General features: G+C 39.0%; 1 protein-coding gene across 11 annotated transcripts in view; it reads right to left on the minus strand.

The window, feature by feature from the left end:
- The window catches only part of NPAS3 (neuronal PAS domain protein 3), an 877,558-nt gene that overhangs the window by 455,677 nt on the left and 400,626 nt on the right, over nt 1–21,255 (minus strand). The window lies entirely within an intron of this gene.

Here is a 21,255-nt window from a genome sequence, read left to right on the forward strand (position 1 = left end):
TTTGTGCTGGGCAGTGTGACAGAGGACATAAAAATAAGAAGGCACTGTCCTGATCCTCCAGGTGATTGGAGTCCAGTGGGGAGACTGACATGTAAGCAAATCAATAAAATGAGATAAATTAACTCTCAACTCAGGATGGGGGGAGGGAGGGTGGCTGCAGGAGAGGCCTCAGAATAGGGGTACTGTAGGGACTGGGGTATGAGGGCGAGGCCACGAGACAGTGAACTGTGACATTGAGACCCTCAGATCCACTGAGCTCACTTACATACTGTGGTGGTCAGACGTGAAGGCGAGGTCAAATTCCCACTGACACAGCTACACACAGCAAAGTCCCAGGCTCATCATCTTGCCTGCTCCATGGTGCTTTTCTATATGCTGCAACACGAGTGGGTTGCCACACCCCAAAGACACTCTCCGGCTGGGTCCCCCCACTGCTACAGCGGCTTCTTGGGGCTCAATACCACAGCTGGACCTGATCGTACCCAGATGCACTGAGGATCACTTGGCTCTGTCTGAAAATTCTAGCTTTATGATTCAACCTCCTGCACTACTTAAACACCACTGCTTGCATCAAGGCCCTTGAAGGGCACACCTACATCACGGCATCAGCTTGGTACCATATGAGGCAACTTGGTTACCAAATGCATTGTCATATCACCTCAGAGACTATCTAAAAGGGACAATCATGCCCCAGGCCCATTATTGTAAAATGTCTGATTCTTGGCCAGGTGGCTTCCTGCACTTCACTCACAGGGAGAGTCCACGGAAGGAGTCAACATTACTGGGAGACAGTTGTGCACAAAACACGTGGGTTTTGGAGTCAGGCCGACCGAGTTTAAAGTCCTCCATTTGTCTCTAGTAAGCTGGGAGGTCTTAGACAAGTCAGGCTCTGTGGACCTCAATTTCTCATTCTGTCCAAAGGGTTAATGCTTTATAGAGCTGCTGTAAGGACATGAACCATCCCCTGCCCTGTTTTAATTTCCCCGGAGAACTTACTCACCGATTGTCTCTCTCTCCTCCACTAGAAAGCTGCCTTCACATGCTGGAGGAATCACTCTGTGCAATGCTGAAACCCTAGCAGTTTGAACAGGGCCCAGAAGGAGGACAATAAATGTGTGTGAATAAATGAACTCTGATTATACAGCACAGTGACTAGCACATGGGAGGTGCTCAGCACACGTCAGCTCTCTCCTTGTTATGAAAAGCACCAGCTGGGCCAAAGATGACTTTTCTCAATCACTATCTTTATCCCAATGTTAACAGGAATATCAGGTCTATTTTCACTAAATATTAGTAATATTTAAAAATTATTTCCCAAAATATCAGGAGTATTTTGTCCCTAGTTTCTGCCCTTCCTACAACATGGTATCAAATCTACAGCATCACCACAAACTCTGCGAGCCGACTGCAATCAGGGCTTCAAACCAGTGCAAACATTTCACACATACTTGGGCAAAGAGCCAGCAATTCATTGAGTGTCAGCAACTGCCCACTGAATTTTCTTTTGAAGGAGTCACTCATGCCCTATTCCAGCAGTGATTGGCATTCGTTGTAAGATGACGAATGCCTCAGACAGCTTGATTAGGTAAACATGCACAGCCACCACCACTAGAAACCAAAATCAGCTCTTACAACCCACCATATTCCTTCTGATTTCATAAAAACAAAGCCCACCCAACTACCAATGGTAACTGAGCAGAGCTAGGTCTTGCTTATGTCAGCAAATCAAGGTCTGTATCACCATTGCCATCTGACTCTTGGGGACCTACAGAAGTCGTGATTCCAGCAGAGTTGGAAACTAAATAAGAAAGATGAGTACTATTTCGAGTATAGAGATTAGTAAACAGGCTGACAAGTCTGTCAGACTTATAGTTAAGAGCAACACACCCAGCTATACTCTTCACACTCACCACCACCATCACCACCATGAAACATATCAAGGAGAAAAAACCTAATTTGAAGACCTATTACTTGAATTCAAAGCTCAGCTTAAGCTTCCATCTATCAAAGGTTCTTAACATGTTTCTTTCTTTGAATAAAAGAGCTGTTGAAGCAAACCCTCCTCCTAAGTCTATATTCAAACACAAGTTTGCATATATATAATTTAAAAAATCCCGTAGGGCTTCTGCAACTCATCCTCAGACCTCAGGACAAGAACTCATGCTTTAGGCAAGAATCAGGCATCCACATACACCCTGTACCAGCCTGGCACTTAGTGGGCCTGAACAAATGATTCCTTTAATGAATAAGTTATTAAATGGACACTCAAATGAATGAATGCAAGGGAGTCAGTCAAGAGAGAACACACAAGTAAACAGACACTGGTATTCCATGTGGGACTGTGAGACCGAGCACAGCAGCCAGTTAGTCGGCTTATTCACAAAAATTGCTTTGTGGAATTATACACCACTCCACCCCTTCTAAACACAGACAGAGGGAGGGAAGGCAAAAAAGATAATGAAGGTTTGCAAATGAAGTGGGTACAACTGTGCAATCCATCAACATTTTCTGAAAAAGAATCTGCATCACTTGCCAACAATCTGAACTAAGTAACTGGACCAGCATTCGGATGAGAACGGACTTTGTCACTAGCCAGTCATTTTGATTTGTCTTCCAGCTGTCTTGCTTCTCTCTTCTGGGAAGCCACTAGTCTCTTCAGTGTAGTGGGTTCAGGTGTGGGAATTTATTAAAACATGCTCTAATGCATACTCCATGTTTATTCTTTTAATAAACACTTTTACTGAGTGTTTACTCTGTGCCAATTATTTTGCTGGTTGGAAAGGATACAATGCAATAATTCATCTCAATATTCATTGAGGGCCTACTGAGTGTCAGGAAGTTCTCTAGTGACAGACCACAGAAGAGAGAACAAAGCAGACAAACATGTCTGTGTGGAGCTGACATTCCAGTGGGGAAGTCAGACAAGAACAATAGTAATGCACACACATCTAACTAGGATAAGCAGAATGAAGAAGAATACAGGAAGAGGACAGAAGCGGCAGGGATTTCTGTATAATTTCTCTCCAACAATGTATCTGTGTAGAGGTATGAATAAAATGGAGTGATGTGTTGTCTAGGTGAAGGGAAGACAAAGTATAAAGGCCCTGAGATGGGAGTAGCTTATCAGATTCAGGAAATGCAAGGAGCCAGCATCTTCAAGGAACCTAGGGACTAGGGGGAGGGAAACATCAACTATAATAAAACACATAATGGTTTACTTGAAGGACTTCAAGAAAGGGAGCATCAAACTCCAGTGACAATTCAAAGATGTAAAAGAGAGGACGGTATTTGGGCTAGAAATGAGTAGAAATTTTTCAGGGACTGGAGTGGCTGAGAGGAATGGTTGAGGCAGACAGAAGAACATACATAATGGCTCAAAGCCAGCAAGACTCATGAGACCCATGTGTAAGGGAAGAATTACCACTCACAGGTTAAAAGTCACATGTGGCTTTACAAACACTGAAAAGGTGTTTATACTTTATGCACAGTATCTGTTTGTAGAGCTTGAGTAGGAGTGGCACATGAGCACATGAGCATATTATACCAACAGGGCAGTAGTGTACAGGGTAGAATTGTGTTTGGAGGAAAGATGAAAATGTGGCTATTTCACAGTCTAAGCAAGAAATGATGAAGAACCAGTCCTGATAAATAAGTTAGAAAGACTGTAGAGAGGAGTTTGGTTCTAAAGATGTTTAGAAAGTAGGATTGTTTGACTATTTAGGGAAAAGGAAGAGACTAATATGAGTTCCAGGTGTTTGGGTTAACATAAATATAGATTATTTAATCACTTCCTGCAATAGGATATTTAGAAGGGAAGGCGGTTTTAAGGATAAGATGGGATGTTGAACTTGAGGTGTATTTAGGACAGGCCTTCTCAGATGAGATGTACCATATACTTGAGGCTGTGGTTGAGGTGTGGCAGTGATGAGGACTGGCTGCAAGTTATTAGCATATAGGTAGGCTTAGAAGCTACAGGTGAGCATAATTAGAGGAGGGCTGGGGACCAGCCTGGGGAACAGTTGCATTTATAGAAAGGAAGGGGAAACAAATAGCCTTATTAAAAAATGGGTAGAGAACCTGAAGAGACATTTTTCCAAAGAAGAAATACACATGGCTAACAAGCACATGAAAAGATGCTCTACATTACTAATCATCAGGGAAATGCAAATCAAAATCACAATGAGAGATCACCTTATACCAGTTAGAGTGGCCACTATCCAAAAGACAAGAAATAATAACAAGTGTTGGCAAGGATGTGGAGAAAAGGGAACCCTCCTATACTGTTAGTGGGAATGTAAATTGGTGCAGCCACTATGGAAAGCAGTATGGAGGTTCCTCAAGACATTAAAAACAGAAATACCATACAACCTAGCGATTCCACTAGGAATTTACCTGATGAAAACAAAAATCCCTGATTCAAAAAGATATATGCACCCTTTTGTTTATCACACCTTATTTACAATAGCCAAGTAACAGAAGCAACCTGTGTCCATCAAGATATGAATGGATCAAGGAGATGTGGTACATATACATAATGGAATGTTATTCAGCCATAAAAAAGAGAAATCCTGCCATTTTCAACAACATGGATGGACCTAGAGGGTATTGTTCTAAGTGAAATAAGCCAGGCAAAGAAAGACAAATACCATACTATTTCATTTATTTGTGGAATATAAAAACTAACCAAAGCGATCACAATAGCAGTAGCCTCATAGACACTGAGAAGTGACTAGTAGTTACAATGACCGAGAGGGATAAAGGGACACAGGTATTCACAATCGCAATACAAGTTGGTCATGGGGATGGTAGTACAGCATGGAGAATACAGTCAACGATTCTGTAACATCTTCCTGTGTTGACAGATAGTAAATGCACTAGTAGAGGGGAGGGTTTATAATATGGGTAACTGTTGAACCACTATGTTGTATACTTGAAACTAATCTAAGATTATATATCAATGATATTTCAATTAAAAAAAAGAAAGAAAATTAATGGAATTTATTGAAAAACAAAACAAAAACAAAAAAAGCAAGAAAGGGGAGCCAGCAAAGAGCCTAAGAATGAACAGCCAGAAGAGTAGGCGTTGGATACAGAGGTGATGGTGTCCTGCAAAGGACAGAACATCTGCAGGGTAACTCACCAAGTGAAGTGTGTCTAATGTCACAGCAGAGGCCTGAAGACCTTGGGCAGGGGTGCTGCTGTCAAGGAGCAAATGAGAGGTGAATGAAAACCATCAGGTACACATTTTAAATTTCTTTACTAGAAATTTGGAAACAACAGGAAAGAGAATGAGGGATGAAAGCTGGGAAAAGAAGAGAAGTGGGAAAACACCCAGGGTGGAGAGGATGTTTATACCCTGAGAGGAAGAAGCAACAGCCATGAGATATAGAAAGGTGGAACCCTCAAAAGAAGCCACAAAATTGTCCAGAGTTTAGTAAAGCTGAAAAATGGGTAACATATAATCTTTTCAAAAATTCAGTATTTTACTATAACCTGAGTATACAAAAATGATGCCCAATGGTATGGTAGCCCATCCAGCCCATAGGACCTCAGCTTCAGAACAGGTCCTTGTAGGTGACAGTCAGAAGTCTATTTCCAAAGGGAAAGCTGCTAAATACTTCTAAATCAAGCCACCACTGTCCCCCTGAAACCTCCATCCTTTGTCCTCTGCTGCTGCATCCCTACCCTGCTGGCACGGCAGGCTCATCATTTCAGAGCAGCCTTGCTCCTCCGCGGTTTTCCCCACTGTGTAACAGGGAAATCCAGCATTCTTCCGTAAGATCCCAGTGTCCTCTGCTGGAGTGCCTTTCCTGCCAGTTTCATAAAAACATGAAACTATATTAATGGGTTTACAGAGATGCAACATACTACAAAAAGTGCAAGACCTCACTTTCGTATGACATTATTTTAAGGCTCACCCCACACTACCAATACTGTCTCTCACTTCACTCAACAAAAATGCTCTTATCTGGCCAGTCAGTCTCCAGTCTCTCTGTCTTGCATTTCTTGTCATGGCAAAAGTTTTTGAAGTGTCATAAATAGAGCAGTTACCAAGAATTGCTTTTGGAGTTCCTAAAACTCTTAGATCACAAAGGCAGTAAGTACTTCTTCCTTGTAGCCAAGATTTGTCAAGTACCCACAGGCAAGTATTGCAACAGATTATTAATATACCCACGTGTGAACTCAAGGAATATTAAGTAATCACAGAAAACACTAAAACCTGTTATTTGTTGGAAAAAGCAACTGTAAAGGTAGAGAAGAACCTCATATCCATCCCTCCTGCATTATTTAATGAATTTTGATTAAACCAATAAAGAAAGCAGCCAAGAACTGCTATGTCTCAGGAGAGAAGAAGGCCTTGTTTCTAAAGAAATATTTCTTACAGAAAGCAGGTGCCTCACCTTAATGAGTGGCAAGAGAGGAAGACAATTTTCCCTGGAATTCAAAAATATTGTTTAAACAATCTGCCTCAGAAGAAGAAAATACTAAATGCGTTTCTTCCTCTAGCTCCCCTTGGCTCTTCTCTGTCTTGTTCCCCTCGAAGACAGTTCATTCCGGGCCTTTCAGAACCTGATAGGAACTCTCTGGTCACTTTTATTTTCGTGGGCCAACTTTGTTTTTATTCATTTGCACCATTATTGTCAGCTCTTTTTTTCTTCCTAATTTAAATCATAGTTGAGAGTAAGAACAAGCTTTATATATCGTCTTCAGAAGTTTATTTGCCTCATATACTGACTTCACTTTTTTAGAAAGAACTTCTTCCATTGTTAGCATCTCAGCACAGGTCTAGCTCTGAGCTCTGCAATATACTCTTCAAAGGATCTTAACATTTTTACTTATTTTGGTGTTCAGGAGTACTTAAACAGATGGGGAGGTCACTGTAGTTCAGTATAATGAGCATAATTCTTAGGGACAGGAACCTTCATTTTTAGTCTCAGCTTTGTCATTCACCAGCTGGTGAACAAGGGGAAGACACTAGATGTCCCAGGCTTGTTTTAGGGGATCTCAAGAGTAAGATTATAATCTCATGTCTGAAGAGTTGTGGCAAGGGCTAAATATTAGTATTTGTGACAGTGTCCCAGCACATACCTAGCAAAGAGGAAGCAATTGAATTTTAATGCAATGTGGATTTAAAAAATCTCTCTGTAGCAAAATAAAAATGGGTGCTGATAAAATGCCTTTGATGGGGAGGAGTAAAAAAAGTCACTACAGTGATATCATAAAAAGAGGACCTACTTTGTCATTTCATAGGTGGTGTGCAACCTTGGGCCAGTCAGAAAAATCACACAGAAATGCAGTCACCAGGATGAGGAACATATCCCCACCTACTTCATCATGTTGTTTAAAGATTAAAAGGTAATGTATGTAAAGTGCCTAGCACAGTATTTGACACATACAAGGTGGCCACTAAGTGTTGGGTCCCTACTCCTTCCTCAAAGCTGTATATTCTAAGAATCATGTGCAAAATTAAGACAACAAAATAGAACAACAACAAAATATCCCTGAGGTTTTGCAGAGTAAATTACCTGCCATGGCCTTGTTCACAAATAAAAGTAATAAAAACAGGTATTAGAGAATATTTTTGGCATATATAAAAATCCTTAAGACTACAGCTGACTTTTGATCCTGTACTGTGGATTTTTAGCATAATAATCGTGTATTATTAATAATGAGGGTTAACAGAGAAAGGTGGAGTGGTGGCCTTGGGTAGGCATACCTGTGTACACACACACGTGTGTGTCTATACATGTTTAAAATTCTATACTTACATGCTTAACTTCTAAACAGGTATACACACAGTTGTATGGGTCCCCTTGACTGCATTATGGCTGCCTGATGCAGAGACACATCCACTCAAGTGCAGCCTACCACACTGGCGCTGGCAGCGAGATCATCCTTCAGTTTTGGTATTTGATTACTGACCAGCAAATATTTCCAAAGGACACAACAGAGTGGCCACCAACCCTCATCCCTGTTTGCACATGTAAGAACTAAAAATAAAAGAAAACAGTTTTGAATTTTTTTTCAACTACATTTTGACCAGGGGAGTTTTAACAAAGTCTCCATATATGCTATCAGTCAAACAGTGAGCTTGGCAAGCTGGTATGGAGTCTATTAAAGGGGGAATAAGGTTCATGAATTTCAAGCTTGGAGGGCTCTAATTACCTCATGCTCAAACTTTAACTACAAAACTCAGATAAATTGCTGCACTAAAACCATAGAAGATTCTCCACCTGATTTGTGCCAGTGCATCTAAAGCTCAGTGAGGCTGATCCCAGTGAGTTTTTTCTAAGCAGTCCTAAGGGAACACGTTCTGGACCTGTCTCTAATGAGTATGTACAGATTACTTGGATGTTTTGGTAAAGCTACCTGGTAAATTAGTCAATCTGAAATTTTATTAGCCGCAAAGCATTACAGCCGTCAGTCACATAGTCCAGCATACTGGGGGGATTAAAGTGGTTTTAAGTGTCTATTAGCCAGGTACCAGGGCTTGGTTTCAGGCCCTGACTGGTAATGGTAACATGGAACTAATTGGCTGATAGTTACAGCTGTCCCTCAGTGTTTTTGTTCCCAGAGGTGTGACCCCTTCTTGAACCAATTTATGTACACCCAGAGAGGAGTCCTCCATTCTAGCTCAGTGTATGATTTGGATTCAAAAACAAAACAAAACCAAAAGAAAAAAAGAAAAGGTCTGCAGAAACCATGGTGCGAGACAGCTAAAGCTGAACTTACCTAGTAACAGCCTGAAAGGTAGAATTTAGTGCACACAGGAGACAGAGGAAATGTACAAAACAAACAGCACTCTCAAATATTCAAAGCATTCATATTTTATCAAAGATGCAGGAGGAGAAATGTGGATTTCCCTTTACTTGGTATAACACTCTCCATGGCTATTTATCTAGTTACAAACTTTTATAGATGTGAAATATTTTAAGAAGTCCTTTAGAAATGGCCCGAGGTAATTTCAAACTTAACAGACCCTGTCCCACCAGAGCTCATTACAGTGAATTTTATAACAAAGTACCCTCTACTTAATTTTCAGAGCCTAGCCAAGCGTACCAGAAATGCAGCCGCATTAAGTGCAATTAATGGTACAATAAAAGCAGTGGAGGGCTGTTTAACACCCAAGAACCAGCAGTAAACACTGGCTCCACACTCTCCAACAGGCAGCGATGTGTCAAAGGACCTGGAGTGTTAGATTTCTGTATCAGAGGGAAACCTCTCTCTTTCCTGCTAAAGAAAATCTTCTGTCCTTCAAGAATTCCACCCAGAAGCTGTATGAAAGGACATAAACATATTCCCTCCAGTCATGCCACTAGCATCCCCATTCCCTTTGAGCAGGAGGCCAACGCAGTAAGCTCATATTCCCATCAGTGAGGGAAAAGGACAAATTCAATTTCACCAAAAGTGAGTGTAACCACAAGTGACTCATAATACACAAAATGATTTGTGTGTAACTAAGCTTACTATCAGATGCCAGAAAAGGGAAAGAAGTATCCATTCAGAGTAGTATGTTTATTCTTTTCCAAAAAAAAAAGATAGATGGGCAGGAATAATTACAACGATGTTTGCAAACCTCTTTAATGATGAAAAATCACCACTTAGAATTTGAATATGAGAGACAACCAGAAATGAGCAAAAACCTCATTGGCTGATACAATCATGATTGTTAAAGCATTTGTCAATTAGTTAATTTGTTAAATACAATATGTAGTCAACCAGGTCTGGAGAGATGATTCCCTCCATAGGTAATTAAAACAATTCTATAATGAAAAGTATTTGATTTTAGCTGTCTCTTAGTAGCCCAGTTTGCATTCAGGGTCCTATCCCTCTATTTCCATTCCCAAGTCAGACTGGTTGTTTGACAATATAAATAAGCTAGGAAATGCATTAAAATTATATTTTTAACTAAAAAGTCCCTGGCAACAATTAAAATACAGAAAAATCTTCCTTTTCATAATATTACAGAGATAGTTAACCTAAATAAAGATAAGCTGTTGGCGACCCCCAAATTTGTATTACTCAAAACATGCTTCTAACCTCATTCCTCCACATAAATCTCCTAGAAGTTTTTACGCTGGGTTTTGGTGTCTTCAGTTTCTGAAGGCCACTCTTAGATGGACGCGCTAACGAGCCAGGGCAGGGGCAGAGTGAGCACCAGGAGAGGAGAGCGCGCAGTCGGGAACTCAGGCCCCACGTGCTGGGAGAGAGCAGGAACCCAGCCCCAAGTCGAGGTGCTCTAGGGACATCAAACTGAGTCCCTGTCTCCCAAAATGACCCTCACCACTTCTTCCCCTAACAGAAAGCATGCCATTTCCCTATGGACAGATAAGCCAACATGTACAAGCTCACAGAAGGTGAAGTTCTCATGTAACTGAAGAGGCGAACCTAAGGGGGCACACCAGGCCTTGGCACGGCCACTGGGCTCTCAGATGACTGGAAACTCGGGAGCTACCATATCCACAAAGCCGTTTTTGTGATAGAATTAAGTTGCATTTTATAGAGAAGTTCTTTAAAAAAGCAGGCAAAACTAGACACATTTTCAAAAAATAAGTAATGTTCTAGACAACTCACCTTGTTTCTCTGAATGAACTAAAAAATGCTTAAAATTAAGTCATTTGTACCACTCTTTTCAAAATGAGGGGTTCCATTGCTTGTCCTCCGTTTGGAAGGTTTGATAAATCATGCCATTATTTTTGTCAAAAATGACATTAACAAGCCTTCTCAATTTAAATAGTTTAAATAAATGTATCCATGTGCAGACAATATTCAACCTAGAGACGCCCTAAGGGTGCCCCCTGCCTCCTCCCCTCTGGAGCCAAGGCTGCACAGTGAGAGCTGCACAGTGACGTGTGCAGGCTCAGCACCAGGCAGCTCGACATCACGACCATGGGCTTGCCATTTACCAGCTCTGGGATTTGGGGCACGTTACTTGATCTTGCTGAGCCTTGATGCCTTCCTCTCTAGACACTCGTCATAGGGGTGAGGAGCGACCTCAAGGGCCCCAAGCACAGAATCTGTCCTATGTCCTCAGGTGTTGATGTCCGTCGCCTCTCCCTCCATAGCGGCAGAGCTCGAGAGACAGCACCACCCTGGAGGACAGGCTCCTCCCGACTAGCCTTGCAGGGATGTTGCTTGTGCTAATCTCCTGCTCAGACCACCCACCACTGTCAACTAAGTGTCTATGAATTCGGTGGTTCCAGCCACATGCAAAGGCCTCACTGATGCAGTCTCCCCTCAATGCATGGTTGGAAGGCATCTTGTGCTGCTCTGAGTTCCTACAACATAGTCTATACTGTTCTTCTAGCTTTCACTTTGTACCTTTACAGTTTTCTTGTGTGTGCACCCACATTTTAATTTGTGATGTGACTATTTTCATTTATAACCCACAGGGCCAATAAATATTTTTCAGTGGTCTTCCTAAAAATGTTTAAGTAACGTTTTGAGCTCTTTTTCCTTGCTTTTTGCTGCAGTGTCTGAAATAATACAAATAACCCTGGTTAGAAATTTGATTTAACAAACATGCTTGTTTACAAAGTGAACCTTCTGAGTAGGTAAAAAGCCTCTTAACAATTCACAAGGCAGCATGCATTGGCACAGCCAGTTTGCTTCTCCCTGAATCCCTAGAGGACTTGAGCTATACTCAGAGCTGGAATTTTGATAATGTGGAAAAAGAGGTAATTTTTGAACATGTAGCTCTTTTTGGGTGAGAAGGTTATCTTACCTTCTTTTTTCCCAAATGGTAGACTAAGGATGGTGGACGTAGAATAACTTAGGGCAAATGGGTACCTGTGGGTCTGAGGAAGCCTAACTTATAGGTGTTAAGAGACATCAGCAGTGTTTATAGAAAGGCATTCTGAACAATTTTAACATATTTCAAAATGTTTCCCAGCACCATGCTAGTGCCCAGGTGAGGTGATGACACTCCCACCCAACTCAAGACTATAAGGAAACCTGTTACCAGGACCTATAAGGCATGAGAGGATGGCCAGTTTTGTCACTGTTCAGTTATGGGCTCTATGGACTCAGCTAGGAACCCAAACTCCACTTACATTGTTTTTTCCTGAAAGAAATGCACTGGTTTTACAAACTGAAATCTAAAAATGTATGTTTATAAACCTTTCAAATAGATCCTAATTTCCTTGAGGACAAAGATCACAGTTGAAATGTTCCTAACCCTGGATCAACATTTCTATGTACCCCCCAGTCTTTTCACAAATATGTGATGATAATGATAATGTTTAATTTCCAGCAACTGAGAGTAGCTAGTGAAGAATGAAATGAGATTCCAAGTAACAGTATAATTCAAGATATTTTTACGTACATACTTAGCTGAGATGTGAAAAATAGAGAAGGGAAATCTGTGGTCTGAGCAGAGGGCAGCTCGTCTTAGAACTGCACATTCATCCTTGGGCTGGTTACACCAGCTCATATGCTCCAGGCGGAGTAATAAAAGCTTAATTCCATATCCTTCCATCTGACTAACTCGGGTTTTGTGAACACAAGAGAAGGAAGTTAACTTCAAGAATATCAATCTACTTCCTTTCACGAGCTATAAATGCACTCTAAAGTAAAAGATACATATAAGAATCTCTTGACCTAGTATACCTTTTAGCTTTAAGTGGAATCGACTTTATTTTCCTGTCAACTACAATTTTCACTAAAGACTCCTGACTTTTTTATGGCATAATAAAGTTTTGTCTAGGATTACAACAAAAAGCTTTCATAATACCCATGACCTGAACATTCTGGATTAATTTTTAAATTGCATCTGAAAATCAGTACAAATGGCAATTCTATGTTTATGTCCTTGAAACCAGATTCATCCCCTTGCTTCTCTCATTCAGTTCATATCTTTTAGGGCAAGTTTCATTATATAAAAGCTAAGTTTAGAAGAGAGTTTTACATAGGCTCAAGTCATGTTTACATTTCTTTCGGCTCGATGTATTTTCTTCTAGAGCAAATTTGTTATTACTTGTGCTACCTTTGGGAAAATACAAATATTCTGGAATATGTTTATATCCTTTGCCACATCCTTTCCATTAACGTTTCCCTTAACTACCTGGCCAAGTGAGAAGGAAAGGAGAGAAAGAGGCACATCAGAACCTGAGAGCAATTCCTTTCCACTACTTTCCCTGTTGACTGCTGCCCTTCGCTATGCTCAGCACCCTCCCCTTCCACTTGCAATATTGAGGAGGAGTGGGATGCAGGGTGACATTTGACTCTGTAGTGTCTCACATGAATAACATTATACCTCTGCCTTCTCTCTCTCCTTCTGGTATTTCATAATGGCATTAACTGTGCAACGGGCTGGGCTTACAGCAGGCGCAGGGGAGTAGAAAGGGGTTGCTTATTGACTTATGAAAAGTATCTGAGGAAACAATAAGCAACAAAATCCTTTTAATTGTACAGGGAAACATAAGCTGACAAATAAAACTGCTTTGTCATTTGATTCAAATGTTAAGTTTCACTCTAGCATATAGCATTTTATTATATGAGCAAGTAACATGAGTTCAAAATGTCATTCCCATATACCTGAGGTTCATTTACTCAGTATACATGTATTGATCACCTGCAGTATCCCTAGGACTCAGGAGTCACTAAGAAAATGATTAGGAAGAGACATGGCCCTGCTTTTAAAAGGACCATAGTCTTCTGGATTAGGATTGCAGCAAATGGAACCCAACTAAAGCATAGTGCTGGTTCTAACACAGGATTTATTTGGACAGATGATGTACCCATTTCCAGGAATATATTATCATATATTCTCAAAATGTCAAAATCTACATGTTGAAAGAGAAATTTCTCTAGTAGTGAAGTAACTGGTTGCAAATAGAGCACACTGTAAGAATATAGAACAATTTGTACATATGGAACTTGATGACTCTAAAATGAAATAAGTTCCACATTCACTATTGAGAATTAGAGTACAATTTTACACAGGCCTTATTATTCGTTGTTTTGTATTCAACAATTTCCAATCCCTGGTTAAGTAATCATGTGTGTTGCCCATCCAAAAGGAACCAGGTTTGTTGTTCTACCCCTTCTTCTCTGCAAAGAAAATCAGGATTTATTTGGACAGATGATGAACCCATTTCCAGGAAATGAATAATAATTGACTTTAAACCAATTTTCCCATGTCTGTGATCCATATCTGTGACTTCTCTAAGTATGGGACCACAACCTAGTTCTGCCGGGTAAAACACAAAGGAAAATCCCCTCGGAAGCTTCCGGGGAATATTTCCCACTTCTTCATATTATCTTGAAACTTGCAGTGTCAGGACCAATGTTTGGAGCCACAACCACTATTTTTCCACCATGCCATAATAAGTCTTAAGAGGAAACAGCAATGCAATGAGGATGACTGAGCAGATAAACAGAAAGAATCTAGGTCATGGCTGACCTTGTTGAACCACTTCGCTACCTGGGGCTGCCTACCCACAGACTTCTCTTAGTGTGAAATAATTAACTCATGTTTTTGCTTATTTGTCTATAGGTGGTATATTCTGTTATTTGTAGCTACACATATCTTAACTGATATACCTGATAAATGTTTCTAAACCACAGACAAGACCTTGCATAGCCAAAATCAAGGTGTCCCTCTCAATATTGGGGCTTTAAAATTTTTTCATTGAAGGATTCAAGCTTGACATGCCTTGCCATGAATGCCTACATTAATTAATTTAAGTCTAACAGTGGAGGAACATGGTGAATTGGGGATGGGGAAGGGGTGACAGAGATGTGTACTGAGAAAGCATAGAGGGGAGGAAGATTAAACTAAACGGAATGGGATACAGTAGGGGTGGTGATGCTTAAATAGTACCTACATTCTGGAACTAGAAACAAGAATCACCACAGTTCAACCAGATTAGGGAAAAAGAGTTGTGGTGTCAGAGTGGGGCCAATCAGAAGAAAAGAAAGTGGAAGTGCCTGCAAAGTAAGCCCTAACTCATTTCTACAGTTTTAAATAAGTCCGAGTTTGACAAAAACCTAAAGTTGCTAAATTGCCCCACATAACACATCCTATGAATGTGTGGATTCAATTACTGAGCAAGAGAGGCCACCAGCGGCAAAGATGTTATTCTTGGAATTTCAATGCAAAGCAAATGTACAGATGTTAGCATAAAAGCCAAACTGTCTGAAATGGAATTGAAGATAGACTCAGGGAGAAGATTAGAAGAGCTGAAAAATTAAATATGCAATAAAAGAGACCATTACATGGATGGTATCAAGCTTGGACAGCCAGCACCTTGTGACACCCAGATGCTAGGACTGGTGACATGGATGGGCTAAAAAATTATGGGCAAGGGTGCAGAATCAAACACTGTATTAAAATCACTATCTCTGTGGGCAGGCTGTAAAAATCATATCATTCACATTGAAAAATAATTCATTAAACTGCACCCCAGCAGGATGTAAAGAACAACACACTATATAGGAAAATATTGAGCAGCAGGGGGCAATAAACTTTACAAAAACTATTAAAGCATCCAACAAAGGAAGAAAATACAAGGAAGAAACAATGGAAATGTCAGCCCACTTTATAAAATAACCATGTTAATACATAAGTGCAAACACATCATGAAAAACACACATGCTTAGCACATTAAAATCACACTCTGCAAAACCACCCTTAACATGTCAAAGCTGACCTGCTGCAGGCAGCAAAATGCAAGCCAGCAGGCGGCCACATGGAAAGGCTGGTGCAGAAGAACTTCATACCAGGTGACCTACCAAAAGCCATAATCATTAGCAGGTATCTGAGACCCTGCTCCAGCTACAGACACAAAGCCTAACTAAAAACGGCCACACATATCCTACAATGAGGATGCACTAGGACACTTGGAGTTCTAAGCTGGTGGGCATGGGCAACCTTGATCTAAACTCAGTTTCCCCTCAACTCCAGGGAGTTCTGTAAGTAATCCAGCTTGGACAGCTGTTCCTGGGTAATGTTTAATTTAGATCCTCTCAATGCACAAGAGGCACCCACAGCCCTGGGTCTAAATTTGTCCTCCTCCACTTCTCCCGCAATAGGAAACAATATGAACTTCCCTCCCTTAAAAATTTATTTGGGTTTCCTGAGACCTGTTAGCCCTGTAAGGCCACCTAAGAGATACTAAAGCTCTCTGTTTAACATTTTAGCAAGTATTTAGGACCAGATTTCCTCCTGCCTCCCTCACTGGAGGAGGAGTGAGAGGGGATGGGGATGGAAAGAAAGGAAAAGGTAAACTCTTGTCTCCCAGGCCATCATGGAGGGGCAAGGACTGGTGACAGGATGCTAATAAGCCAGAAAGGATGACTGAAATAAAAACAAAGCCCTGAAGATAAACTGTGCTTAAAAGAACATTAGCCTACTTATCCTGATTCTGAAGTGGTCAAGATAAAACTGACAACTGCTTCCCTGGCCCCACATCTCCACGTCAGCCTCTCCCTCCTCTTCCTTTTCTGTCTCTTTAATTTACAGGGACATTAGTCCATCCATAGCGTGGACAAATGGCCTACCTATGTTTGTTTTAAAGTTTTTCCATGAAGTCATACCTAGGACCTTAACCCTTCTATTCTGCACCTCTTAGATTATAGAATGACAACAACAAAAATAAATCATCTTAGTCAAATTCTGTTTTAAGATTCCTGCTAGGTTGAGATCTTAGATTTTAGGCTGAAATGAATTTTTATAGCCAAGTTATAAACACCTGATACTCAGCAGGTGCTTCTAAAATGTATAGTTTTGAGATGACATGTGGTTTCCCTAATTTCCAAAGTTGATCTACTTGAAGATAATTTATTTTTAAAACTGTCAAACTATAAAAGCACTACATTTCCTTTCACTAGCTTATAAAGATTAATTGGAAGTAACACACACTTGCAATTTATAGGTCAAAGAAAATTTTGCCTGTTCAGGTAGAGAGCTTGGCATGGGAAAACTACATATCCTCAGCTGCACTCTGAGATCAAAGCAACCAAGAACTAAAATATCTTGGAAGATTTCTGTATTTGTTTATTTTATTGTAAAATCAGAGGTGACAGCGCTGTGGCTCTTTTCACTAGAAGAAGCAAACATTTTTACTGAAGATCACAGAAGAAAACAATCTCTTCTCTGCTCTAATTATTTCTATAGTCCTTTCACAACCTATTGAGCTAACGTTTCAACATTATTCAGATAAGGGATGTAAGAAATCATACGTACCGAAGCTGTAGCTCTGGAGTTAACCCATTAATGTGCCAAAGTAGAATTTTACAAAATTGATCAGGCAAGATTTGGGCGTTAGGAGTGAGAGCGCAGGGAACCTTCAGAAGACTGTCCTGTCACCTTTGTTCTTTCCACCAAGACAATGTACCTGGGTACTTTCATATTTTACCTTTTAACCTATAAATGGGACTCAAGCTGTAATGAGCAGTTTAATAACTGGTAAATATAGTTTTAAGTGTTTAACTTCACAAAATGAAAGTGAAAAAATATTGTTACCTAAGAAGAAAGAAGCTAAACAAATCTTCTAATAAAGACCAAGACACTATTCTAATGTAAATTCTACACTGTGTGATTGGCTACAAATAATTATATACTTTCTCATATAAAAAACAGAGCCCACAGGTCATACCAACAGGAAGAAAAAAATAACTATAACTGCCCCAAACCCCCAAAAATTTGTGAAAAAGTGTCCAATTGTCAAATGGAGAGGAAATAGTTAAGCTTTTTGTCTCTGGCTCACAATGTATTATGACTTCAAGTCTGCATACTGATATCCTGGACAATCATCTTATATTCTTAATTAATTTGGATACCCCATGTTCTTCTATTCATATTTTACATTTTATCTGTTATATGTTATCTTTAAATTCTTAAATACACACACACATACTAGATTTTCTGAAAATCTAATAGATTCAGGGACACATCCACAGGAATAATTAAAGTGTTAGTTTGATGGGAATTCTATTAGGAAATTCTAACCACAAACATGAGTTGATTTTTTTTCTGCAAATTAGACCAAAACCCTCCTGCTGATTATTTATTTATGTCATTTGACAGGACTAAAATCAGCCTGTCTCCAAATTTTGCAGCCATCCGTACTTTTTCTAATAGGAACTAATTTTACAAGGTCCTTTCTGGCCAAGAAACTTTTAACCACTATAAACTAGTCAGACACAATACAAGATGATTAGACCAGAGTATATAGACTATGTAGCATAAACTGCCAGTTAAACATTATAGCATGCTTCATTTTAATCATGTAGCTTTCATCGTTTTGAACACCCTTTTAGCATCTCTTAAAAAAGAGGCTTTGAAAAAGCTGAGCTACTGCTAAACACTATAAGCTGATGCCGCTATGCTGTGCCGTGCTCCACTGCCTCCCCATCCCTACGGAAATAAAAAAGATTGCCCTCAATACTTTAAGGTCTAGTAATTGTGGTCTTAAATGAGCTAAGCACACTATCTTCAGTTGAAAGGTCAATTTGAATCAGGGTTGAAATGCAATCATGTACCATATTCAGATTTATCATTATTATGATAATGTATTTAGTAAAACAATAATAAATAAATGGTAGACTGGCAGAAAACTTTAAGGCATATATTACCACACATTTAATTGCAGGGTTAATTTATGTTAGACCAAAAACAGTATAATTAAAACAAAGTCTACATTACTGATGCTGCAAAATCCCAGTAAGCAAAATAACTTCAGTGACTTCCTTGAAGATGACTGTGATAATATAGTTTACATTATGTCTTAGAAGAAATGCAAAAATTTACAAGAGCTTCAGAATATGAGATTTCTCAGAGAGCCTAATGTTAATTTCTAAGTTTCGCCTATCGGATGACCATGCTGTTTGAGAAAGAATTTTTGTTTTAACATAGTTTTGTTAACCATGATTGTATGATGAGTTGAAGCCTTCTCAATTCCCTAATATGTGATTAGAAAACAAATTTGAGTTAAATTTTTTTTTATTTCACTAGTTTAAGATGCATGGTTTGTCTTCATAAGCATAAAATATTAAAACAGAAAAATATTTAATCTTACAACATAAAACTCAATCATCTACTAACACAGATGAAAAAATATTGAAAAAGAAGTTAAAAAAAATAGTTCAGAGAAATTAAGAGATTTGCCAAAAATCAAACAGCTAGCTAACAACTAGATTCCAGATCTTCTGACTTTCAAGTATTGTGCCTTCCATTTCTTCCTTGGGGAAAAAAGGAGAAGAAAAAGTTTTGAAAGAAAAACATGCCATATTTGAGTATAGGTTATGATAGTATGCCAAAATATGCATAAAAGAGTTGGTAACATCATAGACAAAAGACTATAAAGAGCTACATGGATTGGGAATCACTGGGATATTGTCAAAACTTAAAACGAACTTCCCACCATGCCTCTAAGCCATGTATATTTAATTGTTTATACAAAAAAAACCAGATACATCACAATTCTTAGGAAGAAATCAAAGAGAAGACAGGTCTTACACAGATGATTTCTAGAACATCTATTCAGAGGGGGCATTTACATCTAAGAAGCAGACACATATAACAGGTGTGATTCCAGTTTTATCTTGAAGCTATGCTAAAATTTATCAAGTTTGTTCTTTACAGGGTTCTTTCTTCAACATTGTAAAATAGGTTCAACCAGTGCAATTAAGCAAGAAAAAGACATTAAAGCCACTGAATTAGAAAGGAAAAATTAAAGCTGTCTTTATTCATAGATGACATGATTATATGTGTAAAATATCTTAAGGAATCTATATTTTCAGAAGATTACACAAGTTAAGCAAGGTTCCAGGATAAAAGATCAATATATAAGAATCAATTATATTTTCATATATTAGCAAACATTTGAAAATTAAATTAGGAAAACAATTCCATTCACAGCAGTAATCAAAAATAATAAACTGCTTAGGAATAAATTTAACATTAGAAGTACAATACCTGTATTATACTGAAAACTGTAAAACATTGCCTAGAGATTTTATTAAAGAAGATTTAAATAAATGGAGGGATATGCCATGCGAATGGGTTGAAAGACTTAATATTGTTAAGACAGCAACTCTGCTCAAATTGATCTCAGTGGAATTTCTATCAAACGTGCAGCAAGCTTTTTCATAGAACCTAACAAGTTGATGCTAAAATTTATTTGAAAATGCAAATGAACTACTATAGCCAAAGCAATTTTTAAAATGGAGAACAAAGTTGTAGGACTTATACAACCTGATATCAAAACTTACTTTAAAGCTACAGAAATGAAGACAACATAGTATTGGTACAAGGACAGACACATATATCATTGGAACAAGAGAGAATCTAGAAAGAAACCCTAACATGTATGTTCAATTGATTTTTAACAAGGGTGTCAAAACAATTCAAGAGGGAAAATATAGTCTTTTAAACAAATGTCTCTGGAACAATTGGATATACATAGGCCTAAATAAATAATCTTAGACACATCACATACTATGCACAAAAGTTAACTCAAAATGGATCATAGACATAAACTGAAGAGCAAAACTATAAAATTCTAGAGGAAAACAGAAAAGAAAATCTTTTTGACTTCAGGTTAGGCAAAGATTTCTCAGATATGACAATCAAAGAATAATCCATTAAAAGTATGATAAATTGAACATTATCAAATTAAAAACCTGTCTCTTCAAAAGACACCATTAAGAAAATGAAAAGACAAGCCACAGGGAGAAAATATTTGCAAATCATCTACCTGAGAAAGGACTTGTATCCAGAATATATAAACACATTTTATAATTCAATAAGAGGAAACAACCCAGGAAAGAGTTAGCAAAGTATTCAAATAGGATTTTATCAATGAAGATAAAAGAATGGCTAATAAGACATGAAAAGATGCTCAACATCAGTCATTAAGGAAATAGTGGTAGGCAGAATTCTAAGATGGCTTGCAAAATTCCTGCTCCTGGTGTATATATATATATATATGTCCTCCCTTTGAATATGGGTAATAGTTGTGAATATGCTGAGATTTCACTCTCAAGATAGATTGAATAACAAGGTAAAGGTGAAGGGCTTCTGCAGCTATAACTAAGATCCCTAAATAGATGACTTGTAGTTAATCAAAAGGGAGACTATACCAACCTAATTACATATGCCCTGTAAAAGAGGGTCCAGGTCTTCCCTGAAAGAGAGATTCAGCGTGAGAGGAATTCTTCTGCCGGCCTTGAAAAAGCAAATAACCATTCTATAAATGGCCTCTGGAGGGGGCTGTAGGGCAAGGACCCCTCTGGGGTGGCCCAAGAGGC

The sequence above is a fragment of the Manis javanica genome, chromosome 8 (assembly GCF_040802235.1).
Source record: "Manis javanica isolate MJ-LG chromosome 8, MJ_LKY, whole genome shotgun sequence".
Classification (NCBI taxonomy): domain Eukaryota; kingdom Metazoa; phylum Chordata; class Mammalia; order Pholidota; family Manidae; genus Manis; species Manis javanica.